At 48.8% G+C, this 21745-nt stretch overlaps 1 long non-coding RNA gene across 1 annotated transcript; it reads right to left on the bottom strand.

The window, feature by feature from the left end:
* Window positions 1-318: 318 nt before the first annotated feature.
* Window positions 319-7596, bottom strand: LOC121232462. The gene is made up of 3 exons (XR_005930920.1): window positions 7538-7596; window positions 3658-3953; window positions 319-592 (listed from the first exon to the last, which is right to left on the bottom strand). It is a non-coding gene; the product is annotated as an uncharacterized LOC121232462 (long non-coding RNA).
* Between the last annotated feature and the right edge of the window lie 14149 nt (window positions 7597-21745).

The following is a 21745-nucleotide window of genomic DNA, read 5'->3' as shown; positions in this document are numbered from 1 at the left end:
CCGAAGCCCCCTCCTAGCAGCCCCGTAGCGTGTAGCATCCCTGTGTCAAAGCAAAGCCGTACCAAATGCGAGTTATCTCGCCTGTCATTTGACGTGTGTCGTACAGACGTTTACCTGTGAGCTAGTCGTGCCTGACTCCCTGTATTGTCAGCCGGGAGCAGCAGGAGCTTACGAGGCACAATTTAGCTCAACGGAGTGTAAATTTCTGTCGTATGCCAAAAGCGCCTATTTCTCTCTGACTTAAAACGGTGGCCTAAGGTGACTAACTCACAAATGGACACCTACAGCTTCAACATCTACATTTGCTCAATGAACTCTACCCACCCAACTAGCGTTACACCAGCGCAGACCATATATTAGAGGTTTCTCTGCTGTGTTCAGGCTATGCCTTCACGCACCCTGCATCTAGGACTAAGATGAATTAGCTGAAACAGTTTAGCTTATGTCCCAACAGTAACAAGAGGGCTAGAGGGTGCAGACTATTTACCTTATTGTAGCCTCTTCCCTTTCTTGCCACCGTTCCTCTGCATTATGCTGACAGCCCTGTTCGCATCACCGCTCCAGCTGGGTTTGGGGGCTGAGGGACGGCTATCTGTAAGGAGAGAGGGATGGGGGACACGACAGAACGGGAGCGGAGGAGGCTGGTGGAGGGAAGGAAGGATGCAGAGGGAGGGAATGCCAGGGTGCTTTATGTGCCGTGGTGAGTAATAGCAGCCCAGTCTGTATCTCAGGCATCTGCGGGGCAGCGCAGTTCCCAGTCCTGAGCTCTGCGTGTGTAATGCAGCTGAGAGATAGATCACCCGGGTTCTCCACCCGGGTCCTGGAGCAAGAGAACCCGGGGCTGCGCTGCAGGTAGGGAGCACGCCGCGTGTTACGGCTCTGGCACGAAAGAAACCCTGCCACACGCATCCTAACTGCGCCTAGTACTGCCGCCCTGCCTCAGTCCTACAGCTCCGCTACGTGATTGCGTAGGTCAGAGGCAAGACCATCAAGTGACAAAAGAAACCCCAAAAGATCTCTGGAGGATTTCAGCACCGAGGGGCAGAGCCAGGAGACGGATCGAAGTGGAAAGTCTTGCTCTGCTCTTCTGTACCTAAGTAGACTTCATCTGCACAAACTTTTGATGTCTCTATTGACTTTGACAGAGCTACGCTAGCCGGCAAAACTAGTCAATGATTTTTAAATAGTCCCCTGAGGAGTACCCATTCTGTGCTGAACGTACTCAATTCCTTCTCATAGTCCCAAGGCTTCCCTTTCATGTATTTAATGTCATAGGCTTCCCGTACGGTTGTTCTGTTGCTAGTTTGGAGGTTTCTACGCTCTCTGACTGTGATTTGCAGGGCAAACAAGGTTTTTTGCTGTTACCGTTAATGTGGCAGTGGAAGGGCCTGGCGTCAGCAAGCTGCCCACTATTGCAGGCCTTTGTTGAGCCCTACACACAGCGCCGTACATATTGTAAAGCCATCCTGCTCATCCTGCTCCTCATTATTGCTAAATTGTCCGGAATCCATCTCTTTTGTTTGTCAGAAATAAGGCACCTCTGGTAAACAATAAACAGCAGGGAAAAGGACAGCATTATCCTCTCTGAAGCGCACCAGCATAGCAGCCAATTTCTGGATACACCATTCATAGACCAGAAAGCACAGCGCTGGCTGGTGTGCAAATGTAACAGCAAACACAGCGTTCCCTGGAGAGGCTGAGCTGTAACGTGCACAGACAACACGGAGCAGTTCTGGATGAGCAGAGAACATGCGTATCTCGGTGTGCTGCGGACGACTGTCACTCTGGCGTTGCGTGGTGCAAGGCCAGATATGTATTTAAGGCATTTTCTGCTTCAGCAGTGTCTGCCAGGAACGTGATACACATTTTCTATACATCCAAAAGACCTAGTGTAAATGCAGTCGTGTCTGTGGGAGAGGGGGAATCAGACCCTATGCCCAGGACCGGCGTGCAAGCGCTCCCCAGCCACTGCAGCGTCAGGGATGAGGAGCAATGCGCGCTGCACGGCACCCCATAATGCTGGAGAGGAGACAGTGCTGAGGACCTGCTCAAATGCACCCATCCTGGGCTTGACCGGTTAACCTGCCTTGTGCCGGAGATCCTGTTGCTTTGCGAAAGTGATGCGGCGGAGAAGGAGCGTGGTGGAGGTCAGGTTCAGCGGTACGTGGGAATGCACAGCCTGGGTATGAAGGGAGGTTAAAACTTAAACGAGTTTTGTTGCTGACAGCGGCAGTCCGCAGCCTCAGAGTCAGGGCCTTACGGTGGGGATCCAGAGCCACGTGCCCTTCTACAGTTCAGCCTTTGTTGCTGGAAGAGCATCCACAGGCAAAACACATTTTGCAGCAAGACTTGAAAGAAGCAGGTATAATCCATTGTCATATTGCTAGGTGACAAGAAAATAAATGTTTTTATGCCTACCAAGATGTGACTAGCTCGTCAGTTATGTAACCCGCTTGCTCATGCTGTTGTCATGGTCTACGAGTAGTTTTTCTGACAAAAGACCTTACACAGCTTCTTGGCCTTCAGAAGCACTAAAGATCTGGGCTATATTGCACTGAACATGATGCATAGCTATAGAAAGGTTAGAGAGTCTTCCATGAACTCTGCTTGAGGCCATACATTTGGTGTTTTCAGATTAGCCCAAATCTGCAATATGCAGCGATTTAAAAACAAGCAGACTCTTTTGAAAGTATTTTTTTTTATTGTTTTAAAGTTGCATATTTCATAAATAGTTCACCGAAAACACAGCTTATTTTATAGTACAGATGTGAGAGGGGACCAGGCGTGCAAAGTGTCAGGTTAGCAAGGGTTAGTTTAGGACACGCATCACACACTTTAGAAACACCAGTAGCGCTTTGTACTTTTGTTGAGATGTGCTTTGACCATCTCAAAGTGTTCTACAAACTGAAGTAGCAGTCGTGCCTCTGCCATAAGAGATATTAGTATTACTCCCATTACAGGTAGGAAAATGCAAAACAAAAGGGGCAGGGATTCGTCTCTTGTCGGTGGCAGAGCTGGGATTGGATTCACTTGTCCTGATTTTTTGCTTTAAGCACCAGCGTTGTTTCTCGGGTGTTATCTCAGCCAGCCCTTAGCTGATGAACAGTGGGGCAGGAAGCAAGGTAAAGCCTGATAAGGCCGATGTTCATTTCAAAGTAGATTGATACGAATGGAACTCGAGTAGCTGCTTTGAAATTACTACAGATTGCCTTAATAAAGTCAGGAAGATCAAGACCTGTGCATTTTGGGGAGGAAAGAGGTCCTGTGGGCAAAATTCACACAAACTAAAACCAGACTGTAGCTGGAGGACTAACTTCTGATTATGGTATCCATTTGTCTGCTCTTCATGGTATAACTGAGTTTGATAAACGGCGTTACTTTCCTTGTTTTACAGTTATTTTAGTTTGTACCTGGAAACCCCAGCTCAAATGAACTTGTTGTCTGCTAGGTGCTCTGAAAACACCGTGAGTGAATGTCCCGGGGCCCTGTGACATTCCTGAGCAGCAGATGCAATAAACCTCGGAAAGGAGATGGCAGAGGCAAGGGGACTTGCCTCAAGATGCAGAAATGAGATGGCACCGCGTGAAACACAGCCCAGGTCTCTGGATCCCCAGACGCCGTCTGCCTCTCTGCAGACATCTAAATGGACAGACTCACTTTCAGAATTACAGGTTCCAGGGCACAGAGCAGGGGGAGAAGAAACCAAGTAAGATCCCTCCCCGGGCAGAGAGGAGCCCAGATGAAGCCCTTGGAGTGCCATTCCGGTGGGGAATGCTTTTTTGGCTTCTGTCATGTGATCCTCTTGCAGGAGCGAATTCCTCAGAGCATCTCTCGGCTTCCTCTCTGCCGGTCTCCTCATCCTCTGCTCCCCCCAGTCCTGGGCAGAGGCCGGTGCCGTCTGGACGTGCCTTGTGGAAATGAGATTCTCTCTGGGACAGAGGACTGCACGCTCCCTTTGGAGAAAGAGAGGGCTGTGATTATTGCTCCCAGAAGAACGGGAATGGCTATTTACCCACAGCAAGAAAATGTTCTTTTGGGGCAAAAGGGAGCTGTAATGTTTTCCTGTTACAGTAGTTGGCAGCATTTCTCTATAGCCCAAACAGTTCTTTCTTAATGGCATCTTTACTCATTGCTGTAAGTTTACTAGAGGGAGAGAAGTGTATGAACAATTTTGGAATTCAAACAAAATAATACTGACAGTAAGAGAGGTTTAAACCTTTGGAGCCCAATAGCAACCGAGCAAAAGAACAGCAGAGTAGGACCCAGAACCAGGAGCCCAGGCTGAGGGGAAACCGGTGGCTAGATGCAGAGAAGTGTTGAATGTACGGTGATTTTCAAAGCATAGGCTATTGGGAATAGATACAGTAAGGACGTCACTTGCAGCTTTTTCTGGGTTCATCCAGATGTTTCAACTTTGTAAATTTGAGTGATGGCGTGGGGAAATGGGAACCAAACGAGTTAGCTGAGACAACTGCACTTGGAGGCCAAGGTAGCTGAGTGAGCTGATCAAAGACATGAAGGTGCATTTCATGGAAATATATAATAAGAGAGTTAGGTACCGACCTGCCTCTCCTACAGAACTGATTATAAGCCATCCTATGACCCTGATTTTCCTCTCCCATTAACATCGTGTCTGTAATCCTCCTTCGCTTCAGGGGAAGGTTAGTGGAGAGGCTGCTGTGGGTTAACCCCGGCAAAACTTGTCTTACTGTGTAGCTTCATCTTACAGTGGCCGCACAAACCTGACGCACAAGGGAGGAACGAGCTCTCGCTTCAGGGAATGCCGGGGGGGCCTCTTGTTCAACCGGCTGCCAGTGTTTGCCCCCATTTTCCCGTATCACAGTGTGAGCACTAGGTCCTCTTCTCCACAGCTCCCCATGCAGCTGCAGCACTGGCACTTCACCAGCCTCCCTCCCCCAAGCCAGGCACCTACCACAAATACGCTCGCCCGTCAGAAATAGCCATCGGCCGTAAACGACAAGGAAAGCCACTTGATTTTGGGCATCATTTCGTTCCTTGGAGAAAGTGTTGCCCACGTTGTGGCACTGGTGGCTGATACAGCCAGGGTATACGCTGCTGTTGTAGCTTTAACCGTGGTGTAGCAGGTGTTAAATCTGGTGCATGTGTTGCACTGAACACATTTGAAGGTTGGGTGCATAGCTGGATGGTAAAATAGCAAACACCTTAGGCCTAAATACCACAGGAAAACCCCTCACTTACATGTAGATCAGATGTGTTTTCCTTGTGGCACCATTCTTTAACAGATGGTTGTTAAACCCCTTTTCTCTGTGTTCAAAGGAGCAGAGGAATGTTTGCATCCCATCCCAAGGCAGCTGCCTGCCCCGACCCCCCCTCCACGGCATTTGGGGAGTGTTGCGGGGTACCGCAGAAACCCACCGTGGGTGCGCAGCCCTCACGGACTCCTGCCGGCTGAGTCCACGCTGCCGTCGGGAAGGTCAGCCTTCCACTTTCCATCTCGGCACTCCCCCCGCCGTCTCCTTATGCCAGCCCCAGCATCCACCTGGGCAGCCAATTCAGCAAACGGAGCCGACTGAAAATTAACCCTACCAAAAGGGAGGAAAATAAAAAATAAAAAATAAAGGAGGGGTGGATTTTACCGAGACCAATCAGTCCCCGCCGCCGCTGACCCTACAGCCAAAGGAGCGCAAGTGTCAGCGGAGGGGAGAGAGCTGCTTTTTGGCAGGAGCCCAGCTGTAGGTCAGCTTGGGCCAAGTTGTGAAACTGGACATTCGAGTCAGCCCCCAAGCTGAGCTGCCGAAGGAGCCGGCTTGCTCGCCGCCAGCCGGCCGCCCAACCCCTCCAAACCTCGCTGTGGCAAGCATCGCTGTTGGTGTGTGTGCGCGGGAACGTCTCTGATGGATCCAGGTACTTCTGCAATCCGTGTCGGAGACCTTGAAGAGTTAATGCTCCTTTTCCCAAGCAAGAAAGGAGCGGACTCTTACTGCACCTGCGCTTCGAATGCCCCCGCAAGGGAGATTTAATGTTATCCCAGGAGAGTAAGTGCCTCAGGGCAGAGCTGGGTCTTGTTCTCCTCCAAAGCGGGAGGCATAAATAGTTAATAGAAGAACAAAAGAGGACAGCTATGCTGTGGTTTACACCAGGGAGAGTGAGAACACAAATGAACCTGATGGCTTGCCTTTTGAAGAACTACACGGAGTTTTGGACGTTGTTTCCGTAGTGTTGCAGCAGTGATGGTGTCAGGCTATAAGCAAGGCAGAATTTATAGGAAGACATAAGGTCTTTTACTAGACCAGCTGACCACGTTGTAGAAAGCAGACATCCTTGCAGACACATAAGACCTTCTTCACGTCTGTTTCAGATTTGAAGAACTTGTGTCTCTGAAAGCATATTTTGCCTAGGAGGTAAACGGGTCTAATAAACCTCTTCTCCACAAGTCTTGCCCCACTGCTGACTTAAGGGTATTCTTCAGGCAAAAGTTTCAGCTTTTTGCAAATGAAGCTGTTTGCAGCTGGGCATCCCACCCCCGATCCTGGAAATTCAGTTCTCACCCTTGAAACGTTAACTCATAGATCCACGTTAACTCATAGATCCACGTTGTTAAAGGTGCATCAAAGCCAGGAGTGCAGCGCAGCCAGTTGCACGCTGAATTAATTCTTCTTCCTTCTCTCCCCCCTACCAGGCATGGCCACACGCCATCTAGTGAAGTAACAAAGAATGCTGCCTGACATATCGTGCACATGTAGGTTACGTTTATCGTATTAAGCCACAAAAAAATGTCTACTGGAGAGCAGGCTATTTTTTTCAAACTCAGGTTATTTGTTTTAAGGTAGCTGTCCTAAGAGAAGGGCCTCTCCCAGCCTTCGCTGTTAGGTAAACTGCGGCACTTGCTGACCACTAGCGTGATGGGATCGGTACGAGCAAAAGACAAAATTTACAGAAAAATTGCCTAACACACGTTCAATAACCTTGAAGGGGCCTGTAAGGTAGCTGTTGCCTAAAATATTTCCTGGCTAAAGGTAGTTGCTGTTAGAAAAGTAGCTTTATCACCGTGTAACTGCGGTGCAGAAGTGAACCGGGCTCCTTGCACCCGAAAGCCGGGTTCCTCCCGTTGGTAAGGCTGCAGCCTGTGCCCGGGAGCCGAGGAATCCCTCCGAGTCCTTCCCGCTTCGGGCTGTCGCGCTGTAGCCGCAGCCAGTGCTACAGGAAGCAATGCTGAGCACACACCCTCCCTTTGTGCTTTATGAACCTTACAAAGGCAGCAAACACTTGTCTTTTGTCAGCAAATAAAGCAGAGAGTGTAAGACACGGAAGATTTATAGGTATAATGTCCCAGCACTGCGCGCTCGGATTTACCCGCACTCAAATCCCATTTACTTTAATAGGAATGTTGCTGCTAAAACCCTGCATGATGTTTAAAATATTTACCCCATAGGGAGCAGATAATCTGGGAAGTAACAAGGTGCCATTTCCTACCGAATGTGTTCTCTGACTATAACCACATGTTAATGGTACAATTTAGGGCCGTGCTAGAGCGAAGCGTCGATTCACCACTTACCGGCACAGTTAAGCTGTGCCGCCGTGCGAACTGGGAAGGTTCTGTTTGCTGTCATGCTGGTATTTGTCAGATAGGAAAAAGGAAAAAAAAGAAAATTAAGATACCAAAGCTGGAACATCAGGCTTCCTTGTGTGGCTTGCTTTTCTTATTTTTTCTTTTAATCCTCAGAACAAAACAAATTTATTTTCGAGTCGAACTCCAAAGTTTATCAGATTTCTGTGAGCGCTGCAATGGTGCTCCTCACAGGTGACCAACACAAATGGCATGGAGGCTCTAGAGACAACGTTAAGCACGGCAGCATGATGCTTCATGTCAGAAATTCTGTCTCCTGTTCCAAGAATGTCAAAATGCTGCCTAGCCCTTCATTTTGTCAGGATTTTGCCCATCCCGGTGTGGACATCGGCAGATTTTATTCTGTCCTTTGCAACATGAAGCAAAGACAGGAGCCGAGTTCTCCCACCGTGTCACCTAGCCCTTGCTCAGCTCTGAACGAAGGCACGTCAGCACAGCGCGGCTTAAAACCTCCCCAGGAGCCGTAAAGCCCAGCGGTCCCCGTGAAACCCGTCTCAGAAACCGTAGCTCCTCACCTACCCGACTAAAACGGTACTGGACTGACTCTCCTTGTCGGTGGACAAGGAGACGCATTTTGGGATGTATTAATGAGGGTGTTGGGAGGGATTAAGCACAGTCCCTCACCTTGAAATGGCTTCAGCTTGATTTCTTATGGAAATGAGTGTCTGAAATCGTGTGGCCAGCTGTATACATATGTCTCAGTCTGTCCTTTTCTGCATATCTGCCCTTCCCCCCCAGTACCTTCTGAATTCACTGACCAATTTCAGCAATCTGTAACAGAGGAGTAGCAGTCTTAAGGATAATTAAGTTGCTAATGTTCATTAAAGTCGGCAGTGAACTACAGGAGAAAGAACTTATTGTCACTTAAAATAACAATGTGGCTCAACACTTACTGGCCCCAGAGAATCCCCACCGGAGAGGATATTATGCAAACCCTTTTTTCCTCCCCACACCTGTGTTTTAGCAGAGCAGGATCCAGCCCTAAAAACTGCAGTTTCTTTCTAGATTGTTTGTAAGGTGGGGATCACAGATATGTTATTCCGTAGATAATTAACCACCAAGCACTAATGAACTCCTTCCAACGTGGTGCGAGGCTTAGCGGGAGAGCGCGCCGTAACATCCTGCCAAAGGAAGCAGTTCGTTCAAAACTGCAACGGGATCACTAGCAGCGCTCCCTAAACCGCTAGAAACAACCTAGTGGGATTAGAAAAGTTTAACTTGATGCGGTGTACGTGGTGTCATCCAAACGGTTTTCATCGGGTCTTGGCGTCGTGTTGTCGTGCACCCATTTCGTACTCGAACCCCATCCGTTTTGTTGGCGCGGCCGGAGCAGCACCTCGGTCTCGGGCGGCAGAGGAGCAGCTGCCTTACCCGGTTGCCGGTTTGCAGGGAGGAATCCTCTCGTTTCGCAGCCCTGCCCCACAAATAGGAGAGAGCAGAGTCCCGAAGCACGGCTTGAGCAAGTGGGTGACATTTTGCTTCTTTGGGAGCCCAAACCCCCTTGTGCCGGGACCCCCAGAGAAGGGGTGAGGGTGACGGGCATTCCCTGCTCATCCCCGAGCCCAGAGCTACCACTTAAAACAGATGTCTGTGTAAAAAAGGCCCCACACCTGCCAAACCACCAGCCTCAAGCTTCCTTCCTTGTTTCTTCAGGCCTCAGAATAACAAGAGCATTTGTGCAATGTGCAGTGTGCCCTGTGGTTTTCTCTTCTCCCTGAAGACGTGCTATCTAATCTCCCCGGAGCAAAAAATCAGACAGTAAGCCTTACAAGACAGGAGAAAAGAGGTGAACAGTGAAGCAATGCGCACTTTGTTCATCTGGCTTCACTTCGCAACGCCAAAAAAAAAAAGGAGGAAAAGCACGGGTCAGTGTTGCAGACCTCGCCGGAGAGGCATTTGAATCTGATAAAAAGTACGAGCGCCTCATTTGCACATATTCTGCAGCGCTGCGTCCAAAGCACTAAACTAGAAAAAAGCCGTTAACTGAAAAGTCATCTTGAATCGGAAACTTTCAAAGGTTCAATTTTAAACTACGGCGAGAATTTAGTGTTTTATTGCTGCTTTGCTTTTGGTTCCTGTTTTTGCTAGCATTGAGAAATGAGGTGCCTTAGGAAGCCGCGTGGTGTGTAACACGCAGTATCAGCCTGTATACAAAGGAAGGAAGATGATGTGGCAGAACATTGTTGAGGAAAGATCCTGTTTGTACAGGGAGCTGGAGAATAGTAAACCAGAACAGAGCAGGGACGCAGAAAGACCAGAAATGAAAGGAAATCAACCCAAAATGCTCGTGAATCCTGTTTGTGTGCAAGAGCCCGCTAGAGCCACCGAAACAATTTAAAAATCTGGTTTATTTGTCTTTTCTCAGATTTCCTATCCTGTCATGGAGGGGAGGAGAGAGGAGAAGCGAGGGGAGACACACTTGGTTGCGTTCCCCTGCCTGTCTTTTCTCCCGTGGCAGTCCTGCCGCGGCTGGGCACGTGATTCCAGCAGCAGTTAGGTTTGCATCAAAACTGCCAGAGCCGACCAAAAGTTTCTTAACGGTAATTCCTAGCTGTGTTTTATCCCAGGGACACTTGATTTCAGGAACAACTTCTGAAAAGGTCCTGTCTACCTTTGTGATTTTTTTTGAGCTGTATAAAAAGCTGCCTCTTAAGTTTATTTCCGTGAAACAATTAACTGATTCAATGAGCTTCAGTTCCTGATAAACATTTGCCTGTTGTGCAGATGCTGTGTGTGTAACAGAGGGAAATTACTTCTCTGTGATATATGCCCATTTCAGGTTACGTACTCCTTTTTTAGCCTTTTTAAAGCACAGCCCCTTAAGGTCATTACACTCTCTAAATAACTCTCTAATACGATTTTTGATAAACCCATCTTTTCAAAGTCATATGAAACATCTTGATAACGGAGTATCTTGTCTCTGCGACAGGAGGATTAGCCTGTGAGTAATCTGGGTGGTGCTGCAGCAAGCAGGGTTTTTTCTGAATTGATTCAAGCGGTTTATGCTCAAATTTAGAGATGAATACATGCACAGCAGCAAAACCCTGCATCCAAATACAAGCATTTGTAGCTGTTTTTTGCTTGTATATAACCTTCCTGCGTTGGTGTGAGCAACTTTGATCTCTGATAGAGTGACCGGCTTCCTGCAGTAGGCGGAAGAGACAATTCTTAACTGTGTCTGCAAGCTGCGTCAAGAATCTATCAAAGCTGCTGACTCCTAAAATTCAGGCGAGCAATGCCGCGGCACATATTCTAAATGACCCTTTTCTCCCGGCCCGCTGGCTGTAAACAGGCTTGATGCAAATTTAGGCAAGGAAAGCACCATGCCAAGGTGTTTATTGGTTTCTTTGTGTTGTGACTCTGGTGGTTTGGGTGGACCCCGTTGAAGCCCTCTAAAAAAAGCCAGTGCATGAAAATGCCTCCCCCATGAAATCAGCAATAATTTTAATTGTAACAAGCCAGAGACATTCCAACGCACATCAGAGCCTTCCTGGACCCCGGCAAAGAATAACATCTTATCCCAGGGCACCCAAAACACAGTCAGCCAGTGCTGAGTGGGGAGAGAATCACAGGCCTGGGAGAGAATTAACCGGTCAGGGATGCTCTTCTAAGCATTGAGACAAGCCTGTTTCCTCAGGTAATTTCCACCTGGAACTTGCCTGTTTTGAGCTTTTCTATGGCTGATGAGGGATGTCACTGAATAATTTGGGTCATTCTAATGGGGGGGCAAGGGGAAAGCAAAGGGGGGTAAAATCCCTCCTCATCTCCGGCTCCTCTGTGACGGGGCTGGCACCACTCGCTCTCCGTGCCGATGAGGTGGGGCGAGAGGAGCTGCTGGACACAAATAAAGCTCTTGTGCCTAGCTGCAGCGAGGTGGGACGGTGCCACGGGCTCCACCGGCTCCCTGCCAGGTACGGTTGGGTACCGTACGGCTGGGAGGTCCCCAGACACAGTTAGGTGCCGTATGGCTAGGAGGTCTCAGGACCGTGAGGCTTCTGGGCACGTATGGGCTCCGGGCAGCAAGTCCTGCCTTCCCACGTGGCCCACATATGAAGTGGGAGTAGACCTGTTTATATCAGGGACGTGTTTGGTATATATCCACGTGATTTCTCCCGTGCTGGGGCCACGTGGGGATATCTGCCACCCCAGCACGCATGCAGTCCCTTTCTCCATTAGCAGTAAATGACCCAACTCTCTCTGAGGCAGCAGCGGTGCTGCAAATTTTAAATCAAAAAATGCCCCAGCATGCTTCCCATCCCCTAAGTGCTGATGTCTGAGTATGCCGGGTGGCATCCCAGGAGGGATGGGAGCTGTGGACATGGGCTTCAGCCATCAGCACCAAGGTTTGCATCCGTAGGCTGTGGGTACCCGCACCTGACGGGACATCGGGGAGTGCTTGCCCTGGTCTACCTCTGCTCCTTCATTTACAGCTTCGTTGTGGTGAGCAATGTGCTCTCTTCTCACGGTTCTGGTAAATTTGTGCAGCCTCTCTGGGTCCGTATGATGCATGTCTGAAAAGGAAACAGGAAGGAGCTGCAAATGGAAATTTCAAGCCGTCAGCAGCAGAGCAAACCCCAACCAGCTTCCCATAGCATGCATGGAAAACCCAGGCCGCGCACTTCAGCTTCAAGTGATAGGAGACGCTGAACTTTACGCAGTCTTCCGAAATCAGCAAGTGCTGGAGATACCGTGAACGAAGTGACTTTGTTCCTAGCTTTGTTCCTAGCCAGGAGAGGGGACAGGCTCAGGCTGGGGTTGGAGCATCCCCTGGCACAGCTCTGCCCTTGTCCCTGAGCCCTCCCCGAGATGCTGTTCCTCCGGGCTGGCCACCCTTTTTTGTTTGGGGGGGGGGGCCGTGGGAGGGGAGCTTGCCATATATAAGAGCTCTGCTGTGCCACTTGCTGACAGGCGAGAGAACACGCCCTGGTCTGTTTTGTTAACGACATAAATCACAGTGTCCAATTTGTCTTTAGCTTCACTAGACGTGTACCAGAGAGAGTTTTGGCCCATAACAGCATTACGCATGTCCAGCTGCCATGAAAAAACATAGAGCAGGGGAAAAGAGCTATGATATGAGAGCTTACTATCTGTATTGTCTCATTTTTCTGTACACCATCACCCCGGTTGAGAACTGGTCACCATGAGCAGATAGTGGACGGGGGAGTATTGTTACAGAATCTACACTCCTCTCCAGTTAATTAGTTTCTCACCCAAGGACTGCTGAATGTGTTATCTTGTCCCAGGAAAGAGCCGCTCCCACCAGCAATATAATTTAACAAAGCTACGAACCAAATGAGTTGCCAGCCTGCAAAACCCTCATACCCGTGGGATTCTCATTCCCCACGAGGTGCGGTTTTTCGGGTGGGCACTTTTGGACTCTCGGGTTACTTTGTAAGGCTGAAGGAGCTTATGCAATACACGTGTATCTGTAAGTTGATACAAACCCATCTGAGATTTGCCTGAATAAAAAGCTTAGCGCTGAAAGTGTGCAATTTTTGCAGACTTGCAGTGTCCCACACAGGTGGCTGTGGTGCTGGACTGCATTAACACGGGTAAAGGCTTCCTCTGTGCATGTGCAAAGAGGAGTGAAAATGTGATCGTTCCATTCCATTGCGGGTTTGTAAATATAATCTTCGAGAGCCGTGCACTCCAACACTAGACTTGGTGGAAGGGAAGGAGAGAGGATAATTTCCTCTGGAAACGCTGGAGGGTTGAATAGGTGTTCATGTGAATATGCTGAAATTAAGAGAGCAAGGGATGCTGACTGTCAGAGCGCTTCGCAGGCGGGGAAAAAGAAAGCGAGCATTTTCAGTCCATGGGGAGGTGGATGGAGAGAGGGCAAGTCCAGAATATGCAAAGGTGGGAGCTTCAGCCTTGCTGCCGGGCTTGTTTTCTGTGCTAGTGGCCCAGGGAACTGGTAAAACTGGACTGGGACCGTAAAGGCTGTAATACCAATTCATCATTTATAGCCTGCTCGTGTCCAGGCAGACACATCTATCCCAGCCTTCTCAGATACAGCGAGCTGCTGGATTTCACAATCATGGGAAGGGCTTCCCAGCTGCACGATCCAAATGTTTTGAAGTGAAACATGGGGCATTATATTAACTTGGTTCAGACAATCAGCTTTAAACATCTGAATCTCATTTCTTGATGCTAATTCTTCTTGCTCAATCTTTATTTCAGCTGTGTGGAATTCTCAGACCTTCCTGACCCCGACTTATCATTTCCTGATGTTTTATTGCTAAGTCATTGAGGTTTCAGGGAGGCTGACATTTCTAAAATGTGCACACCTTTGATTGTACGCGTGGCTGGCGTGTCAGACCGAACTTTTCCTATGCTCTGTATATATCACTGTCTCCACTGCTGGGTCCTCTGCAGTTTCACCATTCAGCGCATTTATCTGCATACCCCATTAGTGCAGTCCTCCTTAAAATGCGGTTATTATTTAAGGCTTTTCAAAAGCTCAGCCTCTGCACACTACAAAACTCGATCTGAGCCTACGTCCGCTCTTGTCACTCATGTACAGGTTCCATCTGTTCCCCTTTTCCTCTCCCGTTGCTGCTTGCCACATCCAGACCACATGCTGCTTATACATTGTACAATAGACATTTCTGCACACACACTTTTGAAAATGTGGCTCTTAGTGCTTTATTGTTCACATGTGTCTTGTTGCTTAAGGCAAGTTTTATCAGTAATGATTTTGTTGTTTACTGACACGTAGAATAAAATAGTGTACTGTTACAATGTGACTGGGAGAGAGAAGAAGGGCCTTTGATACACCAATTACACAATTTCTGCCAGCTTTCTGATCGTTCCCCCCTGCCACCACTTCCCCAAATTCTGCAGTTGCCCAAGGATAAAGCCAGATCCTAACATCACTTACAGCAATGTAAGGGCTGCTCCGCTCCGCATGAGGCTGCTCCGTGTCGGTAAGGATTCACCAGCACCTCCTACGCTCCTGCGTCTGGTGAGGAGAGGGGATGGGACCTTCTAGCACTCCTTTCCAGCCAGGCAGCCCTAGCTTCTGCTATAGATCTCCTTAACAGGTCCCCAGTGGCACCTTTGCATAATGGCTATATTCTTCCATTTGGGAAAAAAAAAAAAAAAAGATCCCTACAGAAACTGGTTCTGGAAGTGAAATCAGTGCTAGGAAGGTCTATGAAGACGCTCCTCTTGCAGGAGCTGAGCTGACCTCTAGCAGCTACCGCAGTGCGCGGACTGGAGCGGACCCAGAGGTACGCAATGACAAGGGAATTAACGCAGGCAGATCCCCTGGGAGCCGTCTCAGGTCTTTCCCATCACACCTTGCTCCATACCTGCGGTGAGACTGGTATATCTGCAAACAGATCACACTGGGTGCAACTCCCAGTAACGTTCCTGGGCGTCTGCAGCGGGGATGGCACAGAGCCCATTACACTGGATTATTGCCACGCAGGGACTTCCCGCACCAGGAAAATCCCCGGCTGCCCAAAACTTCTGGTTTCCCACCTGGAGAAGCAGAAGACCTGCCTATGGTGATGATAATTTCTGCTACTGGGGAAAGCAAAGGCTACAGAAACCCACGGGTGGTAGGAATAGACCTAGTTTCTATCAGAGACTTGTTCTGATTAAAGCTTTCCCTACCAAAGACGGTGCCTGCTTCTGACACGGAGACAGTCCACTACTCCCTTCCCAAGAAGAGAGGCAAGCGGCCGCACAGCTCAGCTTGCATCCCTCGTGTGCGACCCCACGCTGCGTGCTCGGCACTCGGTCTCCTCGACGTGGCGGAGGGCACGTCCTGAAGTGCCGGAGCGCTGATGGCAAGAGCCTCATTTGGGAGGGCTCCTGAAAAGAAGACATGAGCACAGGAACATAAAGACCTTTCCACTCCTGTCCGTGGACTACAGCCATGGCTCACAGGGGGTCTTAGGGCTCCTGTTCCTCCCTGTGGCTCCCATCCCACCCAGCCCCTTCTGCAGATCAGCAAAAGTGACGAGGAGACCCAAGGTCTCTTTCCCCTGCAAAGAGGTGGGCAGGAAGAGCCAACTTTGGTTTGCACCAAAATACTCATCATTTTCAGATGCAATACGCTGAATATTTTGTACCAAGGTTTGAAGCCGTTGATCGGCCAGTGGGGAGGCACGAAGGATACGAAAGAAGAGAATGGAGCAAAGCTCTTGGCAAGCTGTTGTAGATTAGAAAGGAGGCAGGTAGGAACAGAGATTAATCAAGAGCTTAAAAGAGTTATTCGGGAGAAACAAGGGCTTTAAGTGATATTTGAGTATGGGAAAGAAATCAGTATCCGTGGTTTCCATTGGTGTTCGGAGTGCTAAAAGCAGAAGTGGTTGCTGGAGTCTGAACAGGAATCCGAGCCTGAGCTCTCAGCTTCCTCCCAAATTGGATGAGAAACCATTCACTTGATTTACAGGCTCACTGGCAGAAGAGGACTTATTTTATAGAATTTCGGGGGTTTTTGAAACAAATTGCTTTGTGAGTAGTGGAACTAATGGCTCTTGGTTTCCTGTGGGTCTGTGACCCTTGCTTCATCGTTGCCTCCCTTTTCCCCTCTCCTCCTAAAATAAAATAGCTGCAACAAGCCCAACTCTCCCCTCCCTATATGCTCTAAGACTCCTCGTTGAGTCAGGTACGTATATATTGGCTGACCAGCTAATGCATACACGGTCAGCCAGGGTACACACACTCACTAGCCAGTTGGCTGCTGGCCGCATTTCTCTAATCAAGGTCTCTATCCCTCACCCAGCCATCAATTTCCACAAAATTTAGAAAGGAAATCGATAGCTTTTGAAACTTCTACCTTTCTGTCCTATGTGAAATCAGGTAAAAATTATTGATGGAGCCGGACAGACAGATTGAATCTGAGCTAAAAAGGTTCCGTTGTATTGGCTTTGGATGTACGTGTAGTACGTCAGTCCAGCTTCTGGAATTCATTTCTCTCTCTCTCTCTCTCTTTTTCAGCTATTTTTAACCTGGATGTGTTCTGCGATTTGTTTCCCACACAGCATTGAAACTGGCACAGCTGAGGGGTGAGTGAGCGGTGGGAGAGGGGAAGGGGAAACCAGGGGATGCTTGTGTTGGCGCTGCTGCTGAAAGAAGAGCTCATCAAACGATAGCCTCTCAGATCTGTGTAACATGGAGTCCCACACCGCCCCAGGAAAAGTTGTGAAGATAAATATATTCACAGTCTTCCAGTGCTCAAATATAGGGCAAAACCAGCTAGAGAAATCAAGGCATCCTGTAAAAAAACCCGCCAGAAACAGCGGCCGAGTTTGAAACGTAACATTTTCTGTCATAGTTCAACATCTCAGTACTGCCCACATTCCCGTGTGTACATCTCAAGACATCCCCCTGTGTAGGGTCGCCTAAGAAAAATCCTTTTTGTGGCAGCCCAGTCACTGTACAGAGTGCAGATCGACTCACAGGATCAATTCTAGAAACCTTTTATCCGAGTTACTATCCATACAAACCCAGGGCCTGGAAGAACAGAGGTTTTATCTGGAAAATATATAGGAAAAAGCTTCTTGAGCATTAATTTACAAAATGAGACCTCTAATTGCGAAGCATTTCTTTTCTTCAGTTAACTATAGATGATTATAATGTGTGAGATCTGCCTTTTCCCCCTGTGTTCTGTTTAACACTGTTTGTTAGACATGAAAGGAAAAGAGGATTAAAAGGGAGAGATGGTATCGTAAACAGCCCTTCAGGGTAGGTGGGAAAACAACAGTAACTCTCTCAAACAGAACACAGGGATGCCCTTAGGAAAAGGTTTTGAAAGTGTCCTGCATTTGAAAGTTAATGAGTAAATAGATCTCAAACATTACTTTAAAGACTGACAATGCCAGCTTTAACATCTCAGGCATGCACCACAACTGAGAAGAGACAAAGGGAATTTTTAATGGGCAATAAATGGACTAATACTTTTGGATGCAAAGCTAAAAGCAGGTTAGTTCTGATGGGATGTGGGTTTGTTCTGTAATTCCTGACACAGCGGCTTTACTGTATTGGGTTTGTTTGCCTTTTACACTGTCTTTTGATGAGGCACCACTTTTTCCTTTAAAAAGGAAAAAAAAGGTGGTCTTAGTAAATAATCCTCCTTTGAGCTACAGCAAATCCATCGGGTAGAGAGTTTGCTGGTTTGGGGGGGGTTGCGTAGGCACATGCCAGACCGTCTCACCGCTCTCCTGTGATGCCTCACTTCACACCTAGCTCAGGTTGCTTGGTCATCTCTGCCCGTGCAAGACCCCCTTGCATCGACATCCCCGCGCTGGTGAGGGGCTGGCAGACAGGCAGCGGCATCCCTTTCTACCAGCTGTTTCTACCAGCTAAACCAGTCTGTTTTCTACAGACACTGTTAGCCCTGCTGCAGGCCTGCCCTGGTGTCCCGTGGGTCCCAGCCAAGGTCCCAGACTTGACATCTCCCTTTGGATCCGTCCCGTACTCTCCCGTACTGTTGCACTTTAAATGAACGAACTCTTGGTTACTGTGTTCCTGGACGTCAGGCATTTTGGAGGAAAGCTGGTCTTATCTAGAGTTTTTGCACAGCCTCCTGACCCTCGGGGTCCTCTGCACGTGGCTGTCATGAGCATTCCTTAGCTACTGTGGCTTCCACAAGTGTGGCTGTGCCTTCGAGGCCACAGAAGGAGCCCCAGCAGCAATTCCCAAAAGCAGGGCTCCCTTTCCTTCGCCCAGAGCCGTCTCAAGGCATAGACGAAGTCACCTCCTGAGATGGCAGACTGCCTATTTTGCTTATGCCTGGAAAGACAAAAATGGATGTTTCTGATGTAAACAGCTTCTCCGTGCCTACCGCCCTCGGCTGAAGGGAAGATGCCCAGCCCTTTGCCTATTCCCAGCAGTGCACGGAGGGCAGAAAGAGTCACTACACGGGGAGGGGGAAAGGGAAAAGAAGAGATCTTGCCGGGGAAGAGGCTTGGGAAGGATGTGTAGGTTGGAACGGAAATCTTATGTTAAGGGAATTGGCATCAAGCAAGGGTTGGGAGAGGCGTGGAAGGAGAGAAACAGACAGAGAATCCTTGCTTCCAGCCAAATTCCAAAGCTATCAAAATCTCTGTACATCTGGGTATGCCTTTACCTGCCTAGAATCACTCAAAACCCCACTGCTGTCCTCCAGAGCCTTTACCCACCCACGGTCCCCAAAACCACACCACCTATTCCCAACTGGCTCTCGCTTATCCTCACACCTCAGAAATGCATGGGCCGCTTCACAAACCTTCTTCCTACCCCCCATTTCTCCCAGAACTCCTCTGCCATTACCACAACATTGAGACAGGCCTGCCTACGCCAGCGTAAGTTGCCAGCCTAAAAAAAGACGACAGAATCGGCTCCCTAAGCTTTAGACGCCCAGACACGAGGCAGCACGTGCCAGGCTTTGACAGAACGCATTAATAGCACCTCCACCCCCTTACCACAGCTGCTTTCTGGCTCACTCACCCTATTCCTAAGGGTCAGCCACCACCTTCCAGTGCTTTCTCAGTTGATAAAAAAAACACTTAGTTTAACTCTTCTGCTCCGTCACTATGTTCTACCTCTTCCAGAGCAACTAAAATCCCAGTCTGCTCACACCTTCGTGCCAGACCCAGCCTCTCAGAGCTGCGGGCTGTACTGCTTCTCGGAAACCTCCCGTCCTTCTCCCTGCACCCAGCCTCTTGCCATGCGACGTCCCGACCTAGCGCAGCATCTGCCCGCTCTGCAGGAGAGCTGCCTGCGCTCCTGCACGGATCACTTGACTCCCTGTCCCTGCAAGCTTCAATGCTTCAACAGCTGGAGAGAGGGACAGGTTTGGCTCCCCTGTGTCCTCTTCTTCCCTTCTCGGGGCATTTTTCAGTACATTCCCAGTCTCCTCCTTCTCATTAGCTTCTGGGTTAGTCTTCCTTGAGCTTATCCCTATCTGAGTGACAGGCTGCCAAACAGGCACATAACCTTTCACTTGACTTCCACCAGGGAATGCAGCTTTGAGCTGATAAGAGTATGACTGAGGCCAGTTCTCCTGCCCTGTCAGTGATGACGCCGTGTTGGGGTCAGCTCTGCTGTGCCTTCTCGTTACCCTGTGGAAGTTACCACCAGCAAAAATGCTAGCTTTATACTACCCAAAAGTAATAACTGTGTTTAGCCCACCTTTCATACACAGATACATACCTACCTACATACATAGACAGACATATAGACATTGGGTCTACTGAATCCCGTCCAATTTCTGGCATCCTTCCGAGCAACTGGAGCATGAAAGTGCAGAAGGAAGAGGATACTGAGCTGCTCTATATGTTTATGAGTGAGGGGGACCGCTTGCACCAGTGGCTGTGTTCTTTGGTGCAGACCCAACCCCGGGCACTCAGAGGACACAGCCAACTGGCACAAGGCTCTAGCCAAGCTCGTTGTGACCCTCTTTGGAAAAAACTCAAGAGTTCAGCTTTCTTCTGGCTGATAAAGTCGGTATTGTGAAGAAACCAGAAATACTAGTCCTGCTCGAGAGCTGTGCTGCGCCCCAGGCGAGAATATGAACACAGGCTTCTCCCTCTAAATAAAAAAGTGAAACAATCAGGTATTCTCAATGCAGCCCCAGGTGGAAGGCCCTTCTCGCGGGGGTATATACAGTGTGTGGCTCCAAGGGCGACGATGTGAGACTGGGGACAGGTGGAGCAAGGCAACATAAACCCATCCGGATAAAGGATTTGCTCATGCTGCAGAACTAAAGAGGAGTTTCAGCACCGTGCCTTCCCTAGGTGAAAGTTGGGTCATCTCTATGCCTCGTTGGATTTGACTCACTGAGAACAGCATCGCATTCAGCGCAAGGTGAAACGCAGGGGAGAGGAACTGCATGGGCAGGTGTATGCAGACAAGCAGGTGGAAAAGGTGGGTGCTCCGATACTGTGAAGACAAGCATTGAAGAAAGAGGGAAAGTTCAAAGAAGGCTAGAAAAAAAAACCACCAAAATTCTCTTTACCATGCCTGAGATTGAATGAATATAGAGCAAGGGGAGGTTTGGGACTTTTCAGTGGGAGGACGAAGTTCCTCAGGCTAAAAACTGTGCTCCCATATCCCATCCTCATCCACTGCCCAAAGACTCATGGCAAGCAGCAATATCAAGCGTGAAACACTGACCTTAGTGGATTATCAGTTTAGCAACCCCCAAATTCAAGCAAACGCCAAATGCCATCACAGCCCAGGGGATGGCCAGCTCCCCTGCTTGTTTCCTGCTCCTTGTGTGCCTTGCCTCACACTAAACATGGATTTATTCTTCAGAAAAAGACACATGAACTAAACAAAATGATCCTGTTACCAGCCCTGAGAAACCACACTCCGACATCCCGTCCCTTCAGTCCCCTCGCTGCAGTGCGGGGTGTAAGTCATCGGTCCGAGTGCAGGTGTCAAACTCGGATAAAAAGCTCCCGGGACTCCAGTAAGTGTACTGACTGGATCTCCACTGACTATAATGGGCAAGCTGCACGCCAGGACTCACCGACACCTCCCAAAACCCCTGTGGATGCATAGTCAAGAGACCAAAAGCCAGACCTACAACGTGCTACAGAAAAATAACAGGCGTTGCGAGTGTCTCACGTCCTGCCATAGCAGGGACTTTTTGGCAGGTATTTGAGAGTGAACACATCTAGACCCCTAACTCTATTCCTGTCCAAAACTGGTGTGTATTTTTCCTTGGACAGTGCCCAATCTGCAGAGTTAGTGTTTTCCACACAAAAATGCCTGGTTGGTAAACTTCCAAGAAGTTCTATTTTTGATTCAATGAAGAATGGCAGCTTTCCATGGAACGAACTTTTCTTTCCTTCTTTCCTCCTTTCTTTTTTTCCCCCCCCAAAATAAAATTGCTAAAAATCCATAAATTTTCATTTGGAAATGCTAGCCGGGAGGCCCATGGATGTCAGAGTTCAATTGTTCTGTTCTGTGGGAAGCTGGATGGTTTCTTTACTAATCCTTTTTTACCTTGAAAAAATACCGGGGGGGGGGTGGTGGTGGTGTCCCCCCGTCTTTACCTTTTCCTTGAACTGTTTTTCCCTCCTCTTGACGAGAGTGCAGCAGACGCTCTGCCGTAGAGTTCTGAAAACTGTCACGTTTTTTAACGCTATGCTGCTGCTCCTGAGGCCATATGGTCACTTGTGACCATGAAGG

This window comes from Aquila chrysaetos, chromosome 19 (assembly GCF_900496995.4).
Source record: "Aquila chrysaetos chrysaetos chromosome 19, bAquChr1.4, whole genome shotgun sequence".
In the NCBI taxonomy this organism is placed as follows: domain Eukaryota; kingdom Metazoa; phylum Chordata; class Aves; order Accipitriformes; family Accipitridae; genus Aquila; species Aquila chrysaetos.
The sequence above is the reverse complement of the archived record's forward strand: the minus strand, read 5'-3'. Positions and strand labels throughout refer to the sequence as shown.